This window comes from Montipora foliosa, chromosome 8 (genome assembly GCF_036669935.1).
Source record: "Montipora foliosa isolate CH-2021 chromosome 8, ASM3666993v2, whole genome shotgun sequence".
Classification (NCBI taxonomy): domain Eukaryota; kingdom Metazoa; phylum Cnidaria; class Anthozoa; order Scleractinia; family Acroporidae; genus Montipora; species Montipora foliosa.
Genome location: NC_090876.1, coordinates 33164523 through 33189300, shown reverse-complemented (window position 1 = coordinate 33189300; position 24778 = coordinate 33164523). Strand labels below are relative to the sequence as shown.

General features: G+C 42.7%; 21 non-coding genes across 21 annotated transcripts; 11 read left to right on the top strand and 10 right to left on the bottom strand.

Moving 5' to 3' along the window:
• The first annotated feature begins 202 nt into the window (after positions 1–202).
• Positions 203–275, top strand: Trnar-acg (transfer RNA arginine (anticodon ACG)). Its single transcript has one exon. It is a non-coding gene; the product is annotated as a tRNA-Arg (tRNA).
• Positions 276–1799: 1524 nt separating this feature from the next.
• On the bottom strand, positions 1800–1872 carry Trnar-ucg (transfer RNA arginine (anticodon UCG)). Its single transcript has one exon. It is a non-coding gene; the product is annotated as a tRNA-Arg (tRNA).
• Positions 1873–2426: 554 nt separating this feature from the next.
• Trnar-acg (transfer RNA arginine (anticodon ACG)) lies at positions 2427–2499 on the top strand. The gene has a single exon. It is a non-coding gene; the product is annotated as a tRNA-Arg (tRNA).
• A 1616-nt stretch (positions 2500–4115) lies between these two features.
• On the bottom strand, positions 4116–4188 carry Trnar-ucg (transfer RNA arginine (anticodon UCG)). Its single transcript has one exon. It is a non-coding gene; the product is annotated as a tRNA-Arg (tRNA).
• A 554-nt stretch (positions 4189–4742) lies between these two features.
• On the top strand, positions 4743–4815 carry Trnar-acg (transfer RNA arginine (anticodon ACG)). Its single transcript has one exon. It is a non-coding gene; the product is annotated as a tRNA-Arg (tRNA).
• A 1616-nt stretch (positions 4816–6431) lies between these two features.
• Positions 6432–6504, bottom strand: Trnar-ucg (transfer RNA arginine (anticodon UCG)). The gene has a single exon. It is a non-coding gene; the product is annotated as a tRNA-Arg (tRNA).
• Positions 6505–7058: 554 nt separating this feature from the next.
• On the top strand, positions 7059–7131 carry Trnar-acg (transfer RNA arginine (anticodon ACG)). Its single transcript has one exon. It is a non-coding gene; the product is annotated as a tRNA-Arg (tRNA).
• A 1524-nt stretch (positions 7132–8655) lies between these two features.
• On the bottom strand, positions 8656–8728 carry Trnar-ucg (transfer RNA arginine (anticodon UCG)). Its single transcript has one exon. It is a non-coding gene; the product is annotated as a tRNA-Arg (tRNA).
• A 554-nt stretch (positions 8729–9282) lies between these two features.
• On the top strand, positions 9283–9355 carry Trnar-acg (transfer RNA arginine (anticodon ACG)). Its single transcript has one exon. It is a non-coding gene; the product is annotated as a tRNA-Arg (tRNA).
• Positions 9356–10971: 1616 nt separating this feature from the next.
• Positions 10972–11044, bottom strand: Trnar-ucg (transfer RNA arginine (anticodon UCG)). The gene has a single exon. It is a non-coding gene; the product is annotated as a tRNA-Arg (tRNA).
• A 554-nt stretch (positions 11045–11598) lies between these two features.
• Positions 11599–11671, top strand: Trnar-acg (transfer RNA arginine (anticodon ACG)). Its single transcript has one exon. It is a non-coding gene; the product is annotated as a tRNA-Arg (tRNA).
• Positions 11672–13194: 1523 nt separating this feature from the next.
• On the bottom strand, positions 13195–13267 carry Trnar-ucg (transfer RNA arginine (anticodon UCG)). Its single transcript has one exon. It is a non-coding gene; the product is annotated as a tRNA-Arg (tRNA).
• A 554-nt stretch (positions 13268–13821) lies between these two features.
• On the top strand, positions 13822–13894 carry Trnar-acg (transfer RNA arginine (anticodon ACG)). The gene has a single exon. It is a non-coding gene; the product is annotated as a tRNA-Arg (tRNA).
• Positions 13895–15510: 1616 nt separating this feature from the next.
• On the bottom strand, positions 15511–15583 carry Trnar-ucg (transfer RNA arginine (anticodon UCG)). Its single transcript has one exon. It is a non-coding gene; the product is annotated as a tRNA-Arg (tRNA).
• Positions 15584–16137: 554 nt separating this feature from the next.
• Trnar-acg (transfer RNA arginine (anticodon ACG)) lies at positions 16138–16210 on the top strand. Its single transcript has one exon. It is a non-coding gene; the product is annotated as a tRNA-Arg (tRNA).
• Positions 16211–17734: 1524 nt separating this feature from the next.
• Trnar-ucg (transfer RNA arginine (anticodon UCG)) lies at positions 17735–17807 on the bottom strand. Its single transcript has one exon. It is a non-coding gene; the product is annotated as a tRNA-Arg (tRNA).
• A 554-nt stretch (positions 17808–18361) lies between these two features.
• Trnar-acg (transfer RNA arginine (anticodon ACG)) lies at positions 18362–18434 on the top strand. The gene has a single exon. It is a non-coding gene; the product is annotated as a tRNA-Arg (tRNA).
• Positions 18435–20050: 1616 nt separating this feature from the next.
• Positions 20051–20123, bottom strand: Trnar-ucg (transfer RNA arginine (anticodon UCG)). The gene has a single exon. It is a non-coding gene; the product is annotated as a tRNA-Arg (tRNA).
• Positions 20124–20677: 554 nt separating this feature from the next.
• Trnar-acg (transfer RNA arginine (anticodon ACG)) lies at positions 20678–20750 on the top strand. Its single transcript has one exon. It is a non-coding gene; the product is annotated as a tRNA-Arg (tRNA).
• A 1524-nt stretch (positions 20751–22274) lies between these two features.
• On the bottom strand, positions 22275–22347 carry Trnar-ucg (transfer RNA arginine (anticodon UCG)). The gene has a single exon. It is a non-coding gene; the product is annotated as a tRNA-Arg (tRNA).
• Positions 22348–22901: 554 nt separating this feature from the next.
• Positions 22902–22974, top strand: Trnar-acg (transfer RNA arginine (anticodon ACG)). Its single transcript has one exon. It is a non-coding gene; the product is annotated as a tRNA-Arg (tRNA).
• Positions 22975–24778: the final 1804 nt, after the last annotated feature.

The window sequence follows — 24778 nt, the reverse complement described above, 5'->3', positions numbered from 1 at the left end:
GTAGTTGTGTTTGCCCCAATTAATATTTGCCGGGTAAACCTGCTTTCTCGCGCGTTTTGCATTGAAAATCGTCACCGAAGGAAGTCACCGAAGGAAGGCAGAGAGTCCTCACGTCAGTCACAATTGAAAATTTTCGCCATGAATTTAAAGTGGGATCTTGTTTCTCAAAAAAGTCTGTGGGCAGGTTGTACCGACAGTTGAAGGCCCCGTGGCCCAATGGATAAGGCATCTGACTACGAATCAGGGGATTCCAGGTTCGAATCCTGGCGGGGTCGATATTATTAGTGTGTTTCCTTTTCATTTCCAGAAGCTGCTGTTGTGCCGCACAACATGTAACTAAAGAAGAAACGTCATGGAACGTCGATGTCTATATGGAGTTGAGCTGTGGCTGTCTGTCGGAAAATGGTGTGAAGATTTGATGTGACCAGGATAAATCATACACGACAAATCGATTGTAAGCGATACCGTGAAATCGCATTCCTTGGGGAGACTTTGTAGAATTGATTAATAATTCATAACAATGACACTCAACAGGAACGCACTATTCGGGTCACATGTATAGGTGTGTAAGTCCCGATAAAATGCAGCTGTTACTTAATGGTTGTGATTGAAATATCAAATGCTTAACTTTGACAAACACGAGGCTGTAAAATAGTACAAAGTTTATCAATCAATCATAAGTTTGCATAAGTTTGATATTTCAATCACAGCCATTAAGTAACAGTTTACCTTCCTCTTGTGTGCTTTGTTCATAAAGTTTAATGCATCCTCTCCTCCAGTCTCACGCAAATGTCAGTTGATCGCACAAACTAACAAATAAAGCAAATTGGGCAGATAACGCTCTCCATTTTGCTTGGCCACTTCACAAACCAGTTTGGTCAACCAAACCTTTAGTGTTTATGGCGACATGTGCTCTACCGAAACCGTCACATCTTGAACATCTTCGCATTTGAGACCGGCCACTCCAACAAGTTCAGACATTGCACATTTATTTTGCCGTCGCTAATGCCATTGCTGGAAGACTTTTGTACCCCATTTAGTGTTGTATGGTGCTGCTTTTGGAGTGGCTCCGACACTACACTGGCCTCTTCTTCTTTACTCTCTGGAGAGCGAAACCTACCAACTATGTTTCTACTACAAAAGCTCTATGCGAATGAATGGCTAAATTCGATGCTTAACATTTCAAACCTCCTATGGGACAACTCCACGCCCACGTGATTAACGTAAAAGTCACAATCTATTGTTTCATTTCACAAGTACGATAACATGTTCGCGTCCGACCTTGATGGGCCTTATTGAAACGGCTCGCCAGGGCCTCGGGGTTTTAAATGCCCCTAAACGGTCTCCCGTTCATATTTTATCCACCATTACTTACAGATTGGGACCTCAACAAGCGCTCCTGTTGGCGCCTTGTCTATGTCTTTGAGTCTCTGACCTTGTGAAATTTTGCAAAATATTGAGACCTTGCTCGGAAGGGGAAGAGATGATGGTCAAAGGGTATACCATGGTTGTCGGAAAAAATCGAAACTTTGTACTTAGTTACGAATTGATATACAGTTTTGTCGTTTGACGTCTTTAAGTTTAAACGTGTGGAATTTGAGACAACGCTTAGATTTTGCTTTCAGAGCAATTAGATCCGATGCTTAGTTGGTCATTGAAGTTAAGGAAATTCTCCTTTAAAAGATGAGCAAGACGAAGACCTTTGAAGGAAATCCCCAATGGAAGGCAGATTGTTCTTTTGAGGTAAAAGGATGGGCCACTGCCTTTGTGGCGCAAAATGGATTCAAAAGTCAAGCACACGACCCCGCCAGGACTCGAACCTGGAATCTTCTGATCCGAAGTCAGACGCCTTCTCCATTAGGCCACGAGGCCACTTTCGCACAAAGAGAAAGGTCGTCATCAATCACCTTTCCGTCAAACGAAATATTCATCGCTAACATTACCTGACTTCGTTGGCCTAGCTCAGTGAAATCAAATATGCAAAATCGTTCAACAATAGGAATGGCAACCTTACAGAATTGATTCAGAGTACGCCCTCAACTTTATTCGGTTGGAACCACCAACTGATGAACTCTTACCCAAGAAAAGAAGAAATGGCGACAAAGTTAAAAAGCTGCCCAAAATGGTTTACTACAAAGCCAGCCGGTAGTGTATGTTGTTATTGGACCTTGCGATGGGGAGAAATCCTGTTTAAGGCTGATGATCCAGGCCTGAGTGTTGAATGGTAGTTGTGTTTGCCCCAATTAATATTTGCCGGGTAAACCTGCTTTCTCGCGCGTTTTGCATTGAAAATCGTCACCGAAGGAAGTCACCGAAGGAAGGCAGAGAGTCCTCACGTCAGTCACAATTGAAAATTTTCGCCATGAATTTAAAGTGGGATCTTGTTTCTCAAAAAAGTCTGTGGGCAGGTTGTACCGACAGTTGAAGGCCCCGTGGCCCAATGGATAAGGCATCTGACTACGAATCAGGGGATTCCAGGTTCGAATCCTGGCGGGGTCGATATTATTAGTGTGTTTCCTTTTCATTTCCAGAAGCTGCTGTTGTGCCGCACAACATGTAACTAAAGAAGAAACGTCATGGAACGTCGATGTCTATATGGAGTTGAGCTGTGGCTGTCTGTCGGAAAATGGTGTGAAGATTTGATGTGACCAGGATAAATCATACACGACAAATCGATTGTAAGCGATTCCGTGAAATCGCATTCCTTGGAGAGACTTTGTAGAATTGATTAATAATTCATAACAATGACACTCAACAGGAACGCACTATTCGGGTCACATGTATAGGTGTGTAAGTCCCGATAAAATGCAGCTGTATGAAAGCACGGGCAGGGATTGAATAGGTAGCAGGGAAAGGCTGGGGTTGATCAATGGTTAATTAGTTGAGTTATGAATGGGATTACTTCTTATAAAGATCTGTAACTCGCCTAATTAGTATGCTTAACTTTGACAAACACGAGGCTGTAAAATAGTACAAAGTTTATCAATCAATCATAAGTTTGCATAAGTTTGATATTTCAATCACAACCATTAAGTAACAGTTTACCTTCCTCTTGTGTGCTTTGTTCATAAAGTTTAATGCATCCTCTCCTCCAGTCTCACGCAAATGTCAGTTGATCGCACAAACTAACAAATAAAGCAAATTGGGCAGATAACGCTCTCCATTTTGCTTGGCCACTTCACAAACCAGTTTGCTCAACCAAAGGTTTAGTGTATTTGGCGACATGTGCTCTACCGAAACCGTCACATCTTGAACATCTTCGCATTTGAGACCGGCCACTCCAACAAGTTCAGACATTGCACATTTATTTTGCCGTCGCTAATGCCATTGCTGGAAGACTTTTGTACCCCATTTAGTGTTGTATGGTGCTGCTTTTGGAGTGGCTCCGACACTACACTGGCCTCTTCTTCTTTACTCTCTGGAGAGCGAAACCTACCAACTATGTTTCTACTACAAAAGCTCTATGCGAATGAATGGCTAAATTCGATGCTTAACATTTCAAACCTCCTATGGGACAACTCCACGCCCACGTGATTAACGTAAAAGTCACAATCTATTGTTTCATTTCACAAGTACGATAACATGTTCGCGTCCGACCTTGATGGGCCTTATTGAAACGGCTTGCCAGGGCCTCGGGGTTTTAAATGCCCCTAAACGGTCTCCCGTTCATATTTTATCCACCATTACTTACAGATTGGGACCCCAACAAGCGCTCCTGTTGGCGCCTTATCTATGTCTTTGAGTCTCTGACCTTGTGAAATTTCGCAAAATATTGAGACCTTGCTCGGAAGGGGAAGAGATGATGGTCGAAGGGTATACCATGGTTGTCGGAAAAAATCGAAACTTTGTACTTAGTTACGAATTGATATTCAGTTTTGTCGTTTGACGTCTTTAAGTTGAAACGTGTGGAATTTGAGACAACGCTTAGATTTTGCTTTTAGAGCAATTAGATCCGATGCTTAGTTGGTCATTGAAGTTAAGGAAATTCTCCTTTAAAAGATGAGCAAGACGAAGACCTTTGAAGGAAATCCCCAATGGAAGGCAGATTGTTCTTTTGAGGTAAAAGGATGGGCCACTGCCTTTGTGGCGCAAAATGGATTCAAAAGTCAAGCACACGACCCCGCCAGGACTCGAACCTGGAATCTTCTGATCCGAAGTCAGACGCCTTCTCCATTAGGCCACGAGGCCACTTTCGCACAAAGAGAAAGGTCGTCATCAATCACCTTTCCGTCAAACGAAATATTTATCGCTAACATTACCTGACTTCGTTGGCCTAGCTCAGTGAAATCAAATATGCAAAATCGTTCAACAATAGGAATGGCAACCTTACAGAATTGATTCAGAGTACGCCCTCAACTTTATTCGGTTGGAACCACCAACTGATGAACTCTTACCCAAGAAAAGAAGAAATGGCGACAAAGTTAAAAAGCTGCCCAAAATGGTTTACTACAAAGCCAGCCGGTAGTGTATGTTGTTATTGGACCTTGCGATGGGGAGAAATCCTGTTTAAGGCTGATGATCCAGGCCTGAGTGTTGAATGGTAGTTGTGTTTGCCCCAATTAATATTTGCCGGGTAAACCTGCTTTCTCGCGCGTTTTGCATTGAAAATCGTCACCGAAGGAAGTCACCGAAGGAAGGCAGAGAGTCCTCACGTCAGTCACAATTGAAAATTTTCGCCATGAATTTAAAGTGGGATCTTGTTTCTCAAAAAAGTCTGTGGGCAGGTTGTACCGACAGTTGAAGGCCCCGTGGCCCAATGGATAAGGCATCTGACTACGAATCAGGGGATTCCAGGTTCGAATCCTGGCGGGGTCGATATTATTAGTGTGTTTCCTTTTCATTTCCAGAAGCTGCTGTTGTGCCGCACAACATGTAACTAAAGAAGAAACGTCATGGAACGTCGATGTCTATATGGAGTTGAGCTGTGGCTGTCTGTCGGAAAATGGTGTGAAGATTTGATGTGACCAGGATAAATCATACACGACAAATCGATTGTAAGCGATACCGTGAAATCGCATTCCTTGGGGAGACTTTGTAGAATTGATTAATAATTCATAACAATGACACTCAACAGGAACGCACTATTCGGGTCACATGTATAGGTGTGTAAGTCCCGATAAAATGCAGCTGTATGAAAGCACGGGCAGGGATTGAATAGGTAGCAGGGAAAGGCTGGGGTTGATCAATGGTTAATTAGTTGAGTTATGAATGGGATTACTTCTTATAAAGATCTGTAACTCGCCTAATTAGTATGCTTAACTTTGACAAACACGAGGCTGTAAAATAGTACAAAGTTTATCAATCAATCATAAGTTTGCATAAGTTTGATATTTCAATCACAACCATTAAGTAACAGTTTACCTTCCTCTTGTGTGCTTTGTTCATAAAGTTTAATGCATCCTCTCCTCCAGTCTCACGCAAATGTCAGTTGATCGCACAAACTAACAAATAAAGCAAATTGGGCAGATAACGCTCTCCATTTTGCTTGGCCACTTCACAAACCAGTTTGCTCAACCAAAGGTTTAGTGTATTTGGCGACATGTGCTCTACCGAAACCGTCACATCTTGAACATCTTCGCATTTGAGACCGGCCACTCCAACAAGTTCAGACATTGCACATTTATTTTGCCGTCGCTAATGCCATTGCTGGAAGACTTTTGTACCCCATTTAGTGTTGTATGGTGCTGCTTTTGGAGTGGCTCCGACACTACACTGGCCTCTTCTTCTTTACTCTCTGGAGAGCGAAACCTACCAACTATGTTTCTACTACAAAAGCTCTATGCGAATGAATGGCTAAATTCGATGCTTAACATTTCAAACCTCCTATGGGACAACTCCACGCCCACGTGATTAACGTAAAAGTCACAATCTATTGTTTCATTTTACAAGTACGATAACATGTGCGCGTCCGACCTTGATGGGCCTTATTGAAACGGCTTGCCAGGGCCTCGGGGTTTTAAATGCCCCTAAACGGTCTCCCGTTCATATTTTATCCACCATTACTTACAGATTGGGACCTCAACAAGCGCTCCTGTTGGCGCCTTGTCTATGTCTTTGAGTCTCTGACCTTGTGAAATTTCGCAAAATATTGAGACCTTGCTCGGAAGGGGAAGAGATGATGGTCAAAGGGTATACCATGGATGTCGGAAAAAATCGAAACTTTGTACTTAGTTACGAATTGATATTCAGTTTTGTCGTTTGACGTCTTTAAGTTGAAACGTGTGGAATTTGAGACAACGCTTAGATTTTGCTTTCAGAGCAATTAGATCCGATGCTTAGTTGGTCATTGAAGTTAAGGAAATTCTCCTTTAAAAGATGAGCAAGACGAAGACCTTTGAAGGAAATCCCCAATGGAAGGCAGATTGTTCTTTTGAGGTAAAAGGATGGGCCACTGCCTTTGTGGCGCAAAATGGATTCAAAAGTCAAGCACACGACCCCGCCAGGACTCGAACCTGGAATCTTCTGATCCGAAGTCAGACGCCTTCTCCATTAGGCCACGAGGCCACTTTCGCACAAAGAGAAAGGTCGTCATCAATCACCTTTCCGTCAAACGAAATATTCATCGCTAACATTACCTGACTTCGTTGGCCTAGCTCAGTGAAATCAAATATGCAAAATCGTTCAACAATAGGAATGGCAACCTTACAGAATTGATTCAGAGTACGCCCTCAACTTTATTCGGTTGGAACCACCAACTGATGAACTCTTACCCAAGAAAAGAAGAAATGGCGACAAAGTTAAAAAGCTGCCCAAAATGGTTTACTACAAAGCCAGCCGGTAGTGTATGTTGTTATTGGACCTTGCGATGGGGAGAAATCCTGTTTAAGGCTGATGATCCAGGCCTGAGTGTTGAATGGTAGTTGTGTTTGCCCCAATTAATATTTGCCGGGTAAACCTGCTTTCTCGCGCGTTTTGCATTGAAAATCGTCACCGAAGGAAGTCACCGAAGGAAGGCAGAGAGTCCTCACGTCAGTCACAATTGAAAATTTTCGCCATGAATTTAAAGTGGGATCTTGTTTCTCAAAAAAGTCTGTGGGCAGGTTGTACCGACAGTTGAAGGCCCCGTGGCCCAATGGATAAGGCATCTGACTACGAATCAGGGGATTCCAGGTTCGAATCCTGGCGGGGTCGATATTATTAGTGTGTTTCCTTTTCATTTCCAGAAGCTGCTGTTGTGCCGCACAACATGTAACTAAAGAAGAAACGTCATGGAACGTCGATGTCTATATGGAGTTGAGCTGTGGCTGTCTGTCGGAAAATGGTGTGAAGATTTGATGTGACCAGGATAAATCATACACGACAAATCGATTGTAAGCGATACCGTGAAATCGCATTCCTTGGGGAGACTTTGTAGAATTGATTAATAATTCATAACAATGACACTCAACAGGAACGCACTATTCGGGTCACATGTATAGGTGTGTAAGTCCCGATAAAATGCAGCTGTTACTTAATGGTTGTGATTGAAATATCAAATGCTTAACTTTGACAAACACGAGGCTGTAAAATAGTACAAAGTTTATCAATCAATCATAAGTTTGCATAAGTTTGATATTTCAATCACAGCCATTAAGTAACAGTTTACCTTCCTCTTGTGTGCTTTGTTCATAAAGTTTAATGCATCCTCTCCTCCAGTCTCACGCAAATGTCAGTTGATCGCACAAACTAACAAATAAAGCAAATTGGGCAGATAACGCTCTCCATTTTGCTTGGCCACTTCACAAACCAGTTTGGTCAACCAAACCTTTAGTGTTTATGGCGACATGTGCTCTACCGAAACCGTCACATCTTGAACATCTTCGCATTTGAGACCGGCCACTCCAACAAGTTCAGACATTGCACATTTATTTTGCCGTCGCTAATGCCATTGCTGGAAGACTTTTGTACCCCATTTAGTGTTGTATGGTGCTGCTTTTGGAGTGGCTCCGACACTACACTGGCCTCTTCTTCTTTACTCTCTGGAGAGCGAAACCTACCAACTATGTTTCTACTACAAAAGCTCTATGCGAATGAATGGCTAAATTCGATGCTTAACATTTCAAACCTCCTATGGGACAACTCCACGCCCACGTGATTAACGTAAAAGTCACAATCTATTGTTTCATTTCACAAGTACGATAACATGTTCGCGTCCGACCTTGATGGGCCTTATTGAAACGGCTCGCCAGGGCCTCGGGGTTTTAAATGCCCCTAAACGGTCTCCCGTTCATATTTTATCCACCATTACTTACAGATTGGGACCTCAACAAGCGCTCCTGTTGGCGCCTTGTCTATGTCTTTGAGTCTCTGACCTTGTGAAATTTTGCAAAATATTGAGACCTTGCTCGGAAGGGGAAGAGATGATGGTCAAAGGGTATACAATGGTTGTCGGAAAAAATCGAAACTTTGTACTTAGTTACGAATTGATATACAGTTTTGTCGTTTGACGTCTTTAAGTTTAAACGTGTGGAATTTGAGACAACGCTTAGATTTTGCTTTCAGAGCAATTAGATCCGATGCTTAGTTGGTCATTGAAGTTAAGGAAATTCTCCTTTAAAAGATGAGCAAGACGAAGACCTTTGAAGGAAATCCCCAATGGAAGGCAGATTGTTCTTTTGAGGTAAAAGGATGGGCCACTGCCTTTGTGGCGCAAAATGGATTCAAAAGTCAAGCACACGACCCCGCCAGGACTCGAACCTGGAATCTTCTGATCCGAAGTCAGACGCCTTCTCCATTAGGCCACGAGGCCACTTTCGCACAAAGAGAAAGGTCGTCATCAATCAGCTTTCCGTCAAACGAAATATTCATCGCTAACATTACCTGACTTCGTTGGCCTAGCTCAGTGAAATCAAATATGCAAAATCGTTCAACAATAGGAATGGCAACCTTACAGAATTGATTCAGAGTACGCCCTCAACTTTATTCGGTTGGAACCACCAACTGATGAACTCTTACCCAAGAAAAGAAGAAATGGCGACAAAGTTAAAAAGCTGCCCAAAATGGTTTACTACAAAGCCAGCCGGTAGTGTATGTTGTTATTGGACCTTGCGATGGGGAGAAATCCTGTTTAAGGCTGATGATCCAGGCCTGAGTGTTGAATGGTAGTTGTGTTTGCCCCAATTAATATTTGCCGGGTAAACCTGCTTTCTCGCGCGTTTTGCATTGAAAATCGTCACCGAAGGAAGTCACCGAAGGAAGGCAGAGAGTCCTCACGTTAGTCACAATTGAAAATTTTCGCCATGAATTTAAAGTGGGATCTTGTTTCTCAAAAAAGTCTGTGGGCAGGTTGTACCGACAGTTGAAGGCCCCGTGGCCCAATGGATAAGGCATCTGACTACGAATCAGGGGATTCCAGGTTCGAATCCTGGCGGGGTCGATATTATTAGTGTGTTTCCTTTTCATTTCCAGAAGCTGCTGTTGTGCCGCACAACATGTAACTAAAGAAGAAACGTCATGGAACGTCGATGTCTATATGGAGTTGAGCTGTGGCTGTCTGTCGGAAAATGGTGTGAAGATTTGATGTGACCAGGATAAATCATACACGACAAATCGATTGTAAGCGATTCCGTGAAATCGCATTCCTTGGAGAGACTTTGTAGAATTGATTAATAATTCATAACAATGACACTCAACAGGAACGCACTATTCGGGTCACATGTATAGGTGTGTAAGTCCCGATAAAATGCAGCTGTATGAAAGCACGGGCAGGGATTGAATAGGTAGCAGGGAAAGGCTGGGGTTGATCAATGGTTAATTAGTTGAGTTATGAATGGGATTACTTCTTATAAAGATCTGTAACTCGCCTAATTAGTATGCTTAACTTTGACAAACACGAGGCTGTAAAATAGTACAAAGTTTATCAATCAATCATAAGTTTGCATAAGTTTGATATTTCAATCACAACCATTAAGTAACAGTTTACCTTCCTCTTGTGTGCTTTGTTCATAAAGTTTAATGCATCCTCTCCTCCAGTCTCACGCAAATGTCAGTTGATCGCACAAACTAACAAATAAAGCAAATTGGGCAGATAACGCTCTCCATTTTGCTTGGCCACTTCACAAACCAGTTTGCTCAACCAAAGGTTTAGTGTATTTGGCGACATGTGCTCTACCGAAACCGTCACATCTTGAACATCTTCGCATTTGAGACCGGCCACTCCAACAAGTTCAGACATTGCACATTTATTTTGCCGTCGCTAATGCCATTGCTGGAAGACTTTTGTACCCCATTTAGTGTTGTATGGTGCTGCTTTTGGAGTGGCTCCGACACTACACTGGCCTCTTCTTCTTTACTCTCTGGAGAGCGAAACCTACCAACTATGTTTCTACTACAAAAGCTCTATGCGAATGAATGGCTAAATTCGATGCTTAACATTTCAAACCTCCTATGGGACAACTCCACGCCCACGTGATTAACGTAAAAGTCACAATCTATTGTTTCATTTCACAAGTACGATAACATGTTCGCGTCCGACCTTGATGGGCCTTATTGAAACGGCTTGCCAGGGCCTCGGGGTTTTAAATGCCCCTAAACGGTCTCCCGTTCATATTTTATCCACCATTACTTACAGATTGGGACCCCAACAAGCGCTCCTGTTGGCGCCTTATCTATGTCTTTGAGTCTCTGACCTTGTGAAATTTCGCAAAATATTGAGACCTTGCTCGGAAGGGGAAGAGATGATGGTCGAAGGGTATACCATGGTTGTCGGAAAAAATCGAAACTTTGTACTTAGTTACGAATTGATATTCAGTTTTGTCGTTTGACGTCTTTAAGTTGAAACGTGTGGAATTTGAGACAACGCTTAGATTTTGCTTTTAGAGCAATTAGATCCGATGCTTAGTTGGTCATTGAAGTTAAGGAAATTCTCCTTTAAAAGATGAGCAAGACGAAGACCTTTGAAGGAAATCCCCAATGGAAGGCAGATTGTTCTTTTGAGGTAAAAGGATGGGCCACTGCCTTTGTGGCGCAAAATGGATTCAAAAGTCAAGCACACGACCCCGCCAGGACTCGAACCTGGAATCTTCTGATCCGAAGTCAGACGCCTTCTCCATTAGGCCACGAGGCCACTTTCGCACAAAGAGAAAGGTCGTCATCAATCAGCTTTCCGTCAAACGAAATATTCATCGCTAACATTACCTGACTTCGTTGGCCTAGCTCAGTGAAATCAAATATGCAAAATCGTTCAACAATAGGAATGGCAACCTTACAGAATTGATTCAGAGTACGCCCTCAACTTTATTCGGTTGGAACCACCAACTGATGAACTCTTACCCAAGAAAAGAAGAAATGGCGACAAAGTTAAAAAGCTGCCCAAAATGGTTTACTACAAAGCCAGCCGGTAGTGTATGTTGTTATTGGACCTTGCGATGGGGAGAAATCCTGTTTAAGGCTGATGATCCAGGCCTGAGTGTTGAATGGTAGTTGTGTTTGCCCCAATTAATATTTGCCGGGTAAACCTGCTTTCTCGCGCGTTTTGCATTGAAAATCGTCACCGAAGGAAGTCACCGAAGGAAGGCAGAGAGTCCTCACGTCAGTCACAATTGAAAATTTTCGCCATGAATTTAAAGTGGGATCTTGTTTCTCAAAAAAGTCTGTGGGCAGGTTGTACCGACAGTTGAAGGCCCCGTGGCCCAATGGATAAGGCATCTGACTACGAATCAGGGGATTCCAGGTTCGAATCCTGGCGGGGTCGATATTATTAGTGTGTTTCCTTTTCATTTCCAGAAGCTGCTGTTGTGCCGCACAACATGTAACTAAAGAAGAAACGTCATGGAACGTCGATGTCTATATGGAGTTGAGCTGTGGCTGTCTGTCGGAAAATGGTGTGAAGATTTGATGTGACCAGGATAAATCATACACGACAAATCGATTGTAAGCGATACCGTGAAATCGCATTCCTTGGGGAGACTTTGTAGAATTGATTAATAATTCATAACAATGACACTCAACAGGAACGCACTATTCGGGTCACATGTATAGGTGTGTAAGTCCCGATAAAATGCAGCTGTTACTTAATGGTTGTGATTGAAATATCAAATGCTTAACTTTGACAAACACGAGGCTGTAAAATAGTACAAAGTTTATCAATCAATCATAAGTTTGCATAAGTTTGATATTTCAATCACAGCCATTAAGTAACAGTTTACCTTCCTCTTGTGTGCTTTGTTCATAAAGTTTAATGCATCCTCTCCTCCAGTCTCACGCAAATGTCAGTTGATCGCACAAACTAACAAATAAAGCAAATTGGGCAGATAACGCTCTCCATTTTGCTTGGCCACTTCACAAACCAGTTTGGTCAACCAACCTTTAGTGTTTATGGCGACATGTGCTCTACCGAAACCGTCACATCTTGAACATCTTCGCATTTGAGACCGGCCACTCCAACAAGTTCAGACATTGCACATTTATTTTGCCGTCGCTAATGCCATTGCTGGAAGACTTTTGTACCCCATTTAGTGTTGTATGGTGCTGCTTTTGGAGTGGCTCCGACACTACACTGGCCTCTTCTTCTTTACTCTCTGGAGAGCGAAACCTACCAACTATGTTTCTACTACAAAAGCTCTATGCGAATGAATGGCTAAATTCGATGCTTAACATTTCAAACCTCCTATGGGACAACTCCACGCCCACGTGATTAACGTAAAAGTCACAATCTATTGTTTCATTTCACAAGTACGATAACATGTTCGCGTCCGACCTTGATGGGCCTTATTGAAACGGCTCGCCAGGGCCTCGGGGTTTTAAATGCCCCTAAACGGTCTCCCGTTCATATTTTATCCACCATTACTTACAGATTGGGACCTCAACAAGCGCTCCTGTTGGCGCCTTGTCTATGTCTTTGAGTCTCTGACCTTGTGAAATTTTGCAAAATATTGAGACCTTGCTCGGAAGGGGAAGAGATGATGGTCAAAGGGTATACCATGGTTGTCGGAAAAAATCGAAACTTTGTACTTAGTTACGAATTGATATACAGTTTTGTCGTTTGACGTCTTTAAGTTTAAACGTGTGGAATTTGAGACAACGCTTAGATTTTGCTTTCAGAGCAATTAGATCCGATGCTTAGTTGGTCATTGAAGTTAAGGAAATTCTCCTTTAAAAGATGAGCAAGACGAAGACCTTTGAAGGAAATCCCCAATGGAAGGCAGATTGTTCTTTTGAGGTAAAAGGATGGGCCACTGCCTTTGTGGCGCAAAATGGATTCAAAAGTCAAGCACACGACCCCGCCAGGACTCGAACCTGGAATCTTCTGATCCGAAGTCAGACGCCTTCTCCATTAGGCCACGAGGCCACTTTCGCACAAAGAGAAAGGTCGTCATCAATCACCTTTCCGTCAAACGAAATATTCATCGCTAACATTACCTGACTTCGTTGGCCTAGCTCAGTGAAATCAAATATGCAAAATCGTTCAACAATAGGAATGGCAACCTTACAGAATTGATTCAGAGTACGCCCTCAACTTTATTCGGTTGGAACCACCAACTGATGAACTCTTACCCAAGAAAAGAAGAAATGGCGACAAAGTTAAAAAGCTGCCCAAAATGGTTTACTACAAAGCCAGCCGGTAGTGTATGTTGTTATTGGACCTTGCGATGGGGAGAAATCCTGTTTAAGGCTGATGATCCAGGCCTGAGTGTTGAATGGTAGTTGTGTTTGCCCCAATTAATATTTGCCGGGTAAACCTGCTTTCTCGCGCGTTTTGCATTGAAAATCGTCACCGAAGGAAGTCACCGAAGGAAGGCAGAGAGTCCTCACGTCAGTCACAATTGAAAATTTTCGCCATGAATTTAAAGTGGGATCTTGTTTCTCAAAAAAGTCTGTGGGCAGGTTGTACCGACAGTTGAAGGCCCCGTGGCCCAATGGATAAGGCATCTGACTACGAATCAGGGGATTCCAGGTTCGAATCCTGGCGGGGTCGATATTATTAGTGTGTTTCCTTTTCATTTCCAGAAGCTGCTGTTGTGCCGCACAACATGTAACTAAAGAAGAAACGTCATGGAACGTCGATGTCTATATGGAGTTGAGCTGTGGCTGTCTGTCGGAAAATGGTGTGAAGATTTGATGTGACCAGGATAAATCATACACGACAAATCGATTGTAAGCGATTCCGTGAAATCGCATTCCTTGGAGAGACTTTGTAGAATTGATTAATAATTCATAACAATGACACTCAACAGGAACGCACTATTCGGGTCACATGTATAGGTGTGTAAGTCCCGATAAAATGCAGCTGTATGAAAGCACGGGCAGGGATTGAATAGGTAGCAGGGAAAGGCTGGGGTTGATCAATGGTTAATTAGTTGAGTTATGAATGGGATTACTTCTTATAAAGATCTGTAACTCGCCTAATTAGTATGCTTAACTTTGACAAACACGAGGCTGTAAAATAGTACAAAGTTTATCAATCAATCATAAGTTTGCATAAGTTTGATATTTCAATCACAACCATTAAGTAACAGTTTACCTTCCTCTTGTGTGCTTTGTTCATAAAGTTTAATGCATCCTCTCCTCCAGTCTCACGCAAATGTCAGTTGATCGCACAAACTAACAAATAAAGCAAATTGGGCAGATAACGCTCTCCATTTTGCTTGGCCACTTCACAAACCAGTTTGCTCAACCAAAGGTTTAGTGTATTTGGCGACATGTGCTCTACCGAAACCGTCACATCTTGAACATCTTCGCATTTGAGACCGGCCACTCCAACAAGTTCAGACATTGCACATTTATTTTGCCGTCGCTAATGCCATTGCTGGAAGACTTTTGTACCCCATTTAGTGTTGTATGGTGCTGCTTTTGGAGTGGCTCCGACACTACACTGGCCTCTTCTTCTTTACTCTCTGGAGAGCGAAACCTACCAACTATGTTTCTACTACAAAAGCTCTATGCGAATGAATGGCTAAATTCGATGCTTAACATTTCAAACCTCCTATGGGACAACTCCACGCCCACGTGATTAACGTAAAAGTCACAATCTATTGTTTCATTTCACAAGTACGATAACATGTTCGCGTCCGACCTTGATGGGCCTTATTGAAACGGCTTGCCAGGGCCTCGGGGTTTTAAATGCCCCTAAACGGTCTCCCGTTCATATTTTATCCACCATTACTTACAGATTGGGACCCCAACAAGCGCTCCTGTTGGCGCCTTATCTATGTCTTTGAGTCTCTGACCTTGTGAAATTTCGCAAAATATTGAGACCTTGCTCGGAAGGGGAAGAGATGATGGTCGAAGGGTATACCATGGTTGTCGGAAAAAATCGAAACTTTGTACTTAGTTACGAATTGATATTCAGTTTTGTCGTTTGACGTCTTTAAGTTGAAACGTGTGGAATTTGAGACAACGCTTAGATTTTGCTTTTAGAGCAATTAGATCCGATGCTTAGTTGGTCATTGAAGTTAAGGAAATTCTCCTTTAAAAGATGAGCAAGACGAAGACCTTTGAAGGAAATCCCCAATGGAAGGCAGATTGTTCTTTTGAGGTAAAAGGATGGGCCACTGCCTTTGTGGCGCAAAATGGATTCAAAAGTCAAGCACACGACCCCGCCAGGACTCGAACCTGGAATCTTCTGATCCGAAGTCAGACGCCTTCTCCATTAGGCCACGAGGCCACTTTCGCACAAAGAGAAAGGTCGTCATCAATCAGCTTTCCGTCAAACGAAATATTCATCGCTAACATTACCTGACTTCGTTGGCCTAGCTCAGTGAAATCAAATATGCAAAATCGTTCAACAATAGGAATGGCAACCTTACAGAATTGATTCAGAGTACGCCCTCAACTTTATTCGGTTGGAACCACCAACTGATGAACTCTTACCCAAGAAAAGAAGAAATGGCGACAAAGTTAAAAAGCTGCCCAAAATGGTTTACTACAAAGCCAGCCGGTAGTGTATGTTGTTATTGGACCTTGCGATGGGGAGAAATCCTGTTTAAGGCTGATGATCCAGGCCTGAGTGTTGAATGGTAGTTGTGTTTGCCCCAATTAATATTTGCCGGGTAAACCTGCTTTCTCGCGCGTTTTGCATTGAAAATCGTCACCGAAGGAAGTCACCGAAGGAAGGCAGAGAGTCCTCACGTCAGTCACAATTGAAAATTTTCGCCATGAATTTAAAGTGGGATCTTGTTTCTCAAAAAAGTCTGTGGGCAGGTTGTACCGACAGTTGAAGGCCCCGTGGCCCAATGGATAAGGCATCTGACTACGAATCAGGGGATTCCAGGTTCGAATCCTGGCGGGGTCGATATTATTAGTGTGTTTCCTTTTCATTTCCAGAAGCTGCTGTTGTGCCGCACAACATGTAACTAAAGAAGAAACGTCATGGAACGTCGATGTCTATATGGAGTTGAGCTGTGGCTGTCTGTCGGAAAATGGTGTGAAGATTTGATGTGACCAGGATAAATCATACACGACAAATCGATTGTAAGCGATACCGTGAAATCGCATTCCTTGGGGAGACTTTGTAGAATTGATTAATAATTCATAACAATGACACTCAACAGGAACGCACTATTCGGGTCACATGTATAGGTGTGTAAGTCCCGATAAAATGCAGCTGTTACTTAATGGTTGTGATTGAAATATCAAATGCTTAACTTTGACAAACACGAGGCTGTAAAATAGTACAAAGTTTATCAATCAATCATAAGTTTGCATAAGTTTGATATTTCAATCACAGCCATTAAGTAACAGTTTACCTTCCTCTTGTGTGCTTTGTTCATAAAGTTTAATGCATCCTCTCCTCCAGTCTCACGCAAATGTCAGTTGATCGCACAAACTAACAAATAAAGCAAATTGGGCAGATAACGCTCTCCATTTTGCTTGGCCACTTCACAAACCAGTTTGGTCAACCAAACCTTTAGTGTTTATGGCGACATGTGCTCTACCGAAACCGTCACATCTTGAACATCTTCGCATTTGAGACCGGCCACTCCAACAAGTTCAGACATTGCACATTTATTTTGCCGTCGCTAATGCCATTGCTGGAAGACTTTTGTACCCCATTTAGTGTTGTATGGTGCTGCTTTTGGAGTGGCTCCGACACTACACTGGCCTCTTCTTCTTTACTCTCTGGAGAGCGAAACCTACCAACTATGTTTCTACTACAAAAGCTCTATGCGAATGAATGGCTAAATTCGATGCTTAACATTTCAAACCTCCTATGGGACAACTCCACGCCCACGTGATTAACGTAAAAGTCACAATCTATTGTTTCATTTCACAAGTACGATAACATGTTCGCGTCCGACCTTGATGGGCCTTATTGAAACGGCTCGCCAGGGCCTCGGGGTTTTAAATGCCCCTAAACGGTCTCCCGTTCATATTTTATCCACCATTACTTACAGATTGGGACCTCAACAAGCGCTCCTGTTGGCGCCTTGTCTATGTCTTTGAGTCTCTGACCTTGTGAAATTTTGCAAAATATTGAGACCTTGCTCGGAAGGGGAAGAGATGATGGTCAAAGGGTATACCATGGTTGTCGGAAAAAATCGAAACTTTGTACTTAGTTACGAATTGATATACAGTTTTGTCGTTTGACGTCTTTAAGTTTAAACGTGTGGAATTTGAGACAACGCTTAGATTTTGCTTTCAGAGCAATTAGATCCGATGCTTAGTTGGTCATTGAAGTTAAGGAAATTCTCCTTTAAAAGATGAGCAAGACGAAGACCTTTGAAGGAAATCCCCAATGGAAGGCAGATTGTTCTTTTGAGGTAAAAGGATGGGCCACTGCCTTTGTGGCGCAAAATGGATTCAAAAGTCAAGCACACGACCCCGCCAGGACTCGAACCTGGAATCTTCTGATCCGAAGTCAGACGCCTTCTCCATTAGGCCACGAGGCCACTTTCGCACAAAGAGAAAGGTCGTCATCAATCACCTTTCCGTCAAACGAAATATTCATCGCTAACATTACCTGACTTCGTTGGCCTAGCTCAGTGAAATCAAATATGCAAAATCGTTCAACAATAGGAATGGCAACCTTACAGAATTGATTCAGAGTACGCCCTCAACTTTATTCGGTTGGAACCACCAACTGATGAACTCTTACCCAAGAAAAGAAGAAATGGCGACAAAGTTAAAAAGCTGCCCAAAATGGTTTACTACAAAGCCAGCCGGTAGTGTATGTTGTTATTGGACCTTGCGATGGGGAGAAATCCTGTTTAAGGCTGATGATCCAGGCCTGAGTGTTGAATGGTAGTTGTGTTTGCCCCAATTAATATTTGCCGGGTAAACCTGCTTTCTCGCGCGTTTTGCATTGAAAATCGTCACCGAAGGAAGTCACCGAAGGAAGGCAGAGAGTCCTCACGTCAGTCACAATTGAAAATTTTCGCCATGAATTTAAAGTGGGATCTTGTTTCTCAAAAAAGTCTGTGGGCAGGTTGTACCGACAGTTGAAGGCCCCGTGGCCCAATGGATAAGGCATCTGACTACGAATCAGGGGATTCCAGGTTCGAATCCTGGCGGGGTCGATATTATTAGTGTGTTTCCTTTTCATTTCCAGAAGCTGCTGTTGTGCCGCACAACATGTAACTAAAGAAGAAACGTCATGGAACGTCGATGTCTATATGGAGTTGAGCTGTGGCTGTCTGTCGGAAAATGGTGTGAAGATTTGATGTGACCAGGATAAATCATACACGACAAATCGATTGTAAGCGATTCCGTGAAATCGCATTCCTTGGAGAGACTTTGTAGAATTGATTAATAATTCATAACAATGACACTCAACAGGAACGCACTATTCGGGTCACATGTATAGGTGTGTAAGTCCCGATAAAATGCAGCTGTATGAAAGCACGGGCAGGGATTGAATAGGTAGCAGGGAAAGGCTGGGGTTGATCAATGGTTAATTAGTTGAGTTATGAATGGGATTACTTCTTATAAAGATCTGTAACTCGCCTAATTAGTATGCTTAACTTTGACAAACACGAGGCTGTAAAATAGTACAAAGTTTATCAATCAATCATAAGTTTGCATAAGTTTGATATTTCAATCACAACCATTAAGTAACAGTTTACCTTCCTCTTGTGTGCTTTGTTCATAAAGTTTAATGCATCCTCTCCTCCAGTCTCACGCAAATGTCAGTTGATCGCACAAACTAACAAATAAAGCAAATTGGGCAGATAACGCTCTCCATTTTGCTTGGCCACTTCACAAACCAGTTTGCTCAACCAAAGGTTTAGTGTATTTGGCGACATGTGCTCTACCGAAACCGTCACATCTTGAACATCTTCGCATTTGAGACCGGCCACTCCAACAAGTTCAGACATTGCACATTTATTTTGCCGTCGCTAATGCCATTGCTGGAAGACTTTTGTACCCCATTTAGTGTTGTATGGTGCTGCTTTTGGAGTGGCTCCGACACTACACTGGCCTCTTCTTCTTTACTCTCTGGAGAGCGAAACCTACCAACTATGTTTCTACTACAAAAGCTCTATGCGAATGAATGGCTAAATTCGATGCTTAACATTTCAAACCTCCTATGGGACAACTCCACGCCCACGTGATTAACGTAAAAGTCACAATCTATTGTTTCATTTCACAAGTACGATAACATGTTCGCGTCCGACCTTGATGGGCCTTATTGAAACGGCTTGCCAGGGCCTCGGGGTTTTAAATGCCCCTAAACGGTCTCCCGTTCATATTTTATCCACCATTACTTACAGATTGGGACCCCAACAAGCGCTCCTGTTGGCGCCTTATCTATGTCTTTGAGTCTCTGACCTTGTGAAATTTCGCAAAATATTGAGACCTTGCTCGGAAGGGGAAGAGATGATGGTCGAAGGGTATACCATGGTTGTCGGAAAAAATCGAAACTTTGTACTTAGTTACGAATTGATATTCAGTTTTGTCGTTTGACGTCTTTAAGTTGAAACGTGTGGAATTTGAGACAACGCTTAGATTTTGCTTTTAGAGCAATTAGATCCGATGCTTAGTTGGTCATTGAAGTTAAGGAAATTCTCCTTTAAAAGATGAGCAAGACGAAGACCTTTGAAGGAAATCCCCAATGGAAGGCAGATTGTTCTTTTGAGGTAAAAGGATGGGCCACTGCCTTTGTGGCGCAAAATGGATTCAAAAGTCAAGCACACGACCCCGCCAGGACTCGAACCTGGAATCTTCTGATCCGAAGTCAGACGCCTTCTCCATTAGGCCACGAGGCCACTTTCGCACAAAGAGAAAGGTCGTCATCAATCAGCTTTCCGTCAAACGAAATATTCATCGCTAACATTACCTGACTTCGTTGGCCTAGCTCAGTGAAATCAAATATGCAAAATCGTTCAACAATAGGAATGGCAACCTTACAGAATTGATTCAGAGTACGCCCTCAACTTTATTCGGTTGGAACCACCAACTGATGAACTCTTACCCAAGAAAAGAAGAAATGGCGACAAAGTTAAAAAGCTGCCCAAAATGGTTTACTACAAAGCCAGCCGGTAGTGTATGTTGTTATTGGACCTTGCGATGGGGAGAAATCCTGTTTAAGGCTGATGATCCAGGCCTGAGTGTTGAATGGTAGTTGTGTTTGCCCCAATTAATATTTGCCGGGTAAACCTGCTTTCTCGCGCGTTTTGCATTGAAAATCGTCACCGAAGGAAGTCACCGAAGGAAGGCAGAGAGTCCTCACGTCAGTCACAATTGAAAATTTTCGCCATGAATTTAAAGTGGGATCTTGTTTCTCAAAAAAGTCTGTGGGCAGGTTGTACCGACAGTTGAAGGCCCCGTGGCCCAATGGATAAGGCATCTGACTACGAATCAGGGGATTCCAGGTTCGAATCCTGGCGGGGTCGATATTATTAGTGTGTTTCCTTTTCATTTCCAGAAGCTGCTGTTGTGCCGCACAACATGTAACTAAAGAAGAAACGTCATGGAACGTCGATGTCTATATGGAGTTGAGCTGTGGCTGTCTGTCGGAAAATGGTGTGAAGATTTGATGTGACCAGGATAAATCATACACGACAAATCGATTGTAAGCGATACCGTGAAATCGCATTCCTTGGGGAGACTTTGTAGAATTGATTAATAATTCATAACAATGACACTCAACAGGAACGCACTATTCGGGTCACATGTATAGGTGTGTAAGTCCCGATAAAATGCAGCTGTTACTTAATGGTTGTGATTGAAATATCAAATGCTTAACTTTGACAAACACGAGGCTGTAAAATAGTACAAAGTTTATCAATCAATCATAAGTTTGCATAAGTTTGATATTTCAATCACAGCCATTAAGTAACAGTTTACCTTCCTCTTGTGTGCTTTGTTCATAAAGTTTAATGCATCCTCTCCTCCAGTCTCACGCAAATGTCAGTTGATCGCACAAACTAACAAATAAAGCAAATTGGGCAGATAACGCTCTCCATTTTGCTTGGCCACTTCACAAACCAGTTTGGTCAACCAAACCTTTAGTGTTTATGGCGACATGTGCTCTACCGAAACCGTCACATCTTGAACATCTTCGCATTTGAGACCGGCCACTCCAACAAGTTCAGACATTGCACATTTATTTTGCCGTCGCTAATGCCATTGCTGGAAGACTTTTGTACCCCATTTAGTGTTGTATGGTGCTGCTTTTGGAGTGGCTCCGACACTACACTGGCCTCTTCTTCTTTACTCTCTGGAGAGCGAAACCTACCAACTATGTTTCTACTACAAAAGCTCTATGCGAATGAATGGCTAAATTCGATGCTTAACATTTCAAACCTCCTATGGGACAACTCCACGCCCACGTGATTAACGTAAAAGTCACAATCTATTGTCTCATTTCACAAGTACGATAACATGTTCGCGTCCGACCTTGATGGGCCTTATTGAAACGGCTCGCCAGGGCCTCGGGGTTTTAAATGCCCCTAAACGGTCTCCCGTTCATATTTTATCCACCATTACTTACAGATTGGGACCTCAACAAGCGCTCCTGTTGGCGCCTTGTCTATGTCTTTGAGTCTCTGACCTTGTGAAATTTTGCAAAATATTGAGACCTTGCTCGGAAGGGGAAGAGATGATGGTCAAAGGGTATACCATGGTTGTCGGAAAAAATCGAAACTTTGTACTTAGTTACGAATTGATATACAGTTTTGTCGTTTGACGTCTTTAAGTTGAAACGTGTGGAATTTGAGACAACGCTTAGATTTTGCTTTTAGAGCAATTAGATCCGATGCTTAGTTGGTCATTGAAGTTAAGGAAATTCTCCTTTAAAAGATGAGCAAGACGAAGACCTTTGAAGGAAATCCCCAATGGAAGGCAGATTGTTCTTTTGAGGTAAAAGGATGGGCCACTGCCTTTGTGGCGCAAAATGGATTCAAAAGTCAAGCACACGACCCCGCCAGGACTCGAACCTGGAATCTTCTGATCCGAAGTCAGACGCCTTCTCCATTAGGCCACGAGGCCACTTTCGCACAAAGAGAAAGGTCGTCATCAATCAGCTTTCCGTCAAACGAAATATTCATCGCTAACATTACCTGACTTCGTTGGCCTAGCTCAGTGAAATCAAATATGCAAAATCGTTCAACAATAGGAATGGCAACCTTACAGAATTGATTCAGAGTACGCCCTCAACTTTATTCGGTTGGAACCACCAACTGATGAACTCTTACCCAAGAAAAGAAGAAATGGCGACAAAGTTAAAAAGCTGCCCAAAATGGTTTACTACAAAGCCAGCCGGTAGTGTATGTTGTTATTGGACCTTGCGATGGGGAGAAATCCTGTTTAAGGCTGATGATCCAGGCCTGAGTGTTGAATGGTAGTTGTGTTTGCCCCAATTAATATTTGCCGGGTAAACCTGCTTTCTCGCGCGTTTTGCATTGAAAATCGTCACCGAAGCAAGTCACCGAAGGAAGGCAGAGAGTCCTCACGTCAGTCACAATTGAAAATTTTCGCCATGAATTTAAAGTGGGATCTTGTTTCTCAAAAAACTCTGTGGGCAGGTTGCACCGACAGTTGAAGGCCCCGTGGCCCAATGGATAAGGCATCTGACTACGAATCAGGGGATTCCAGGTTCGAATCCTGGCGGGGTCGATATTATTAGTGTGTTTCCTTTTCATTTCCAGAAGCTGCTGTTGTGCCGCACAACATGTAACTAAAGAAGAAACGTCGATGTCTATATGGAGTTGAGCTGTGGCTGTCTGTCGGAAAATGGTGTGAAGATTTGATGTGACCAGGATAAATCATACACGACAAATCGATTGTAAGCGATACCGTGAAATCGCATTCCTTGGGGAGACTTTGTAGAATTGATTAATAATTCATAACAATGACACTCAACAGGAACGCACTATTCGGGTCACATGTATAGGTGTGTAAGTCCCGATAAAATGCAGCTGTATGAAAGCACGGGCAGGGATTGAATAGGTAGCCGGGAAAGGCTGGGGTTGATCAATGGTTAATGAGTTGAGTTATGAATGGGATTACTTTTTATAAAGATCTGTAACTCGCCTAATTAGTATGCTTAACTTTGACAAACACGAGGCTGTAAAATAGTACAAAGTTTATCAATCAATCATAAGTTTGCATAAGTTTGATATTTCAATCACAACCATTAAGTAACAGTTTACCTTCCTCTTGTGTGCTTTGTTCATAAAGTTTAATGCATCCTCTCCTCCAGTCTCACGCAAATGTCAGTTGATCGCACAAAGTAACAAATAAAGCAAATTGGGCAGATAACGCTCTCCATTTTGCTTGGCCACTTCACAAACCAGTTTGGTCAACCAAACGTTTAGTGTTTATGGCGACATGCGCTCTACCGAAACCGTCACATCTTGAACATCTTCGCATTTGAGACCGGCCACTCCAACAAGTTCAGACATTGCACATTTATTTTGCCGTCGCTAATGCCATTGCTGGAAGACTTTTGTACCCCATTTAGTGTTGTATGGTGCTGCTTTTGGAGTGGCTCCGACACTACACTGGCCTCTTCTTCTTTACTCTCTGGAGAGCGAAACCTACCAACTATGTTTCTACTACAAAAGCTCTATGCGAATGAATGGCTAAATTCGATGCTTAACATTTCAAACCTCCTATGGGACAACTCCACGCCCACGTGATTAACGTAAAAGTCACAATCTATTGTTTCATTTCACAAGTACGATAACATGTTCGCGTCCGACCTTGATGGGCCTTATTGAAACGGCTTGCCAGGGCCTCGGGGTTTTAAATGCCCCTAAACGGTCTCCCGTTCATATTTTATCCACCATTACTTACAGATTGGGACCTCAACAAGCGCTCCTGTTGGCGCCTTGTCTATGTCTTTGAGTCTCTGACCTTGTGAAATTTTGCAAAATATTGAGACCTTCAATCTTGGACAAAATTGTTGAGAAAATTGTGGTTTTGGACTAACAGCAATCACAACTATGACAATCTCACTCTCGTGTTTGTTCAGAAATGCCCCCCCCACCCCCTGATCAATGTTGCTAGGCAAAACAAAGCATGTCAAACCTGGGCTTATCAACATTGGTTGAAGGGGGGGAGGGGGAAGCTACTAGAGTGCGATATTGAGGGCGTAGTGCGTAAAGTAACCCCTGCTGAGAAATTTTCTCAACCCTTTTTGTCCAAGATTGTCTGAGGATAATTTTGCTAAAAAACAGAAAAGGCGTGTATGTATGAGGACGTTCAGTACACAAACGAAAATTATATCAGTGACGGAAATGTCGTGATGGTATTCTATTCACAATTAGAGTTAATGAACTCAAATTTAGAGCAAAAACATTGTTACGTCATCGTTGAGACGCATGGATAAAACAACTGGAAATGGCATATAAAAGGCGCGTTGACAACGCTTTAAGAGCGTATATTTTATTACGGGTGAAAGATAAGAACGAGAAAG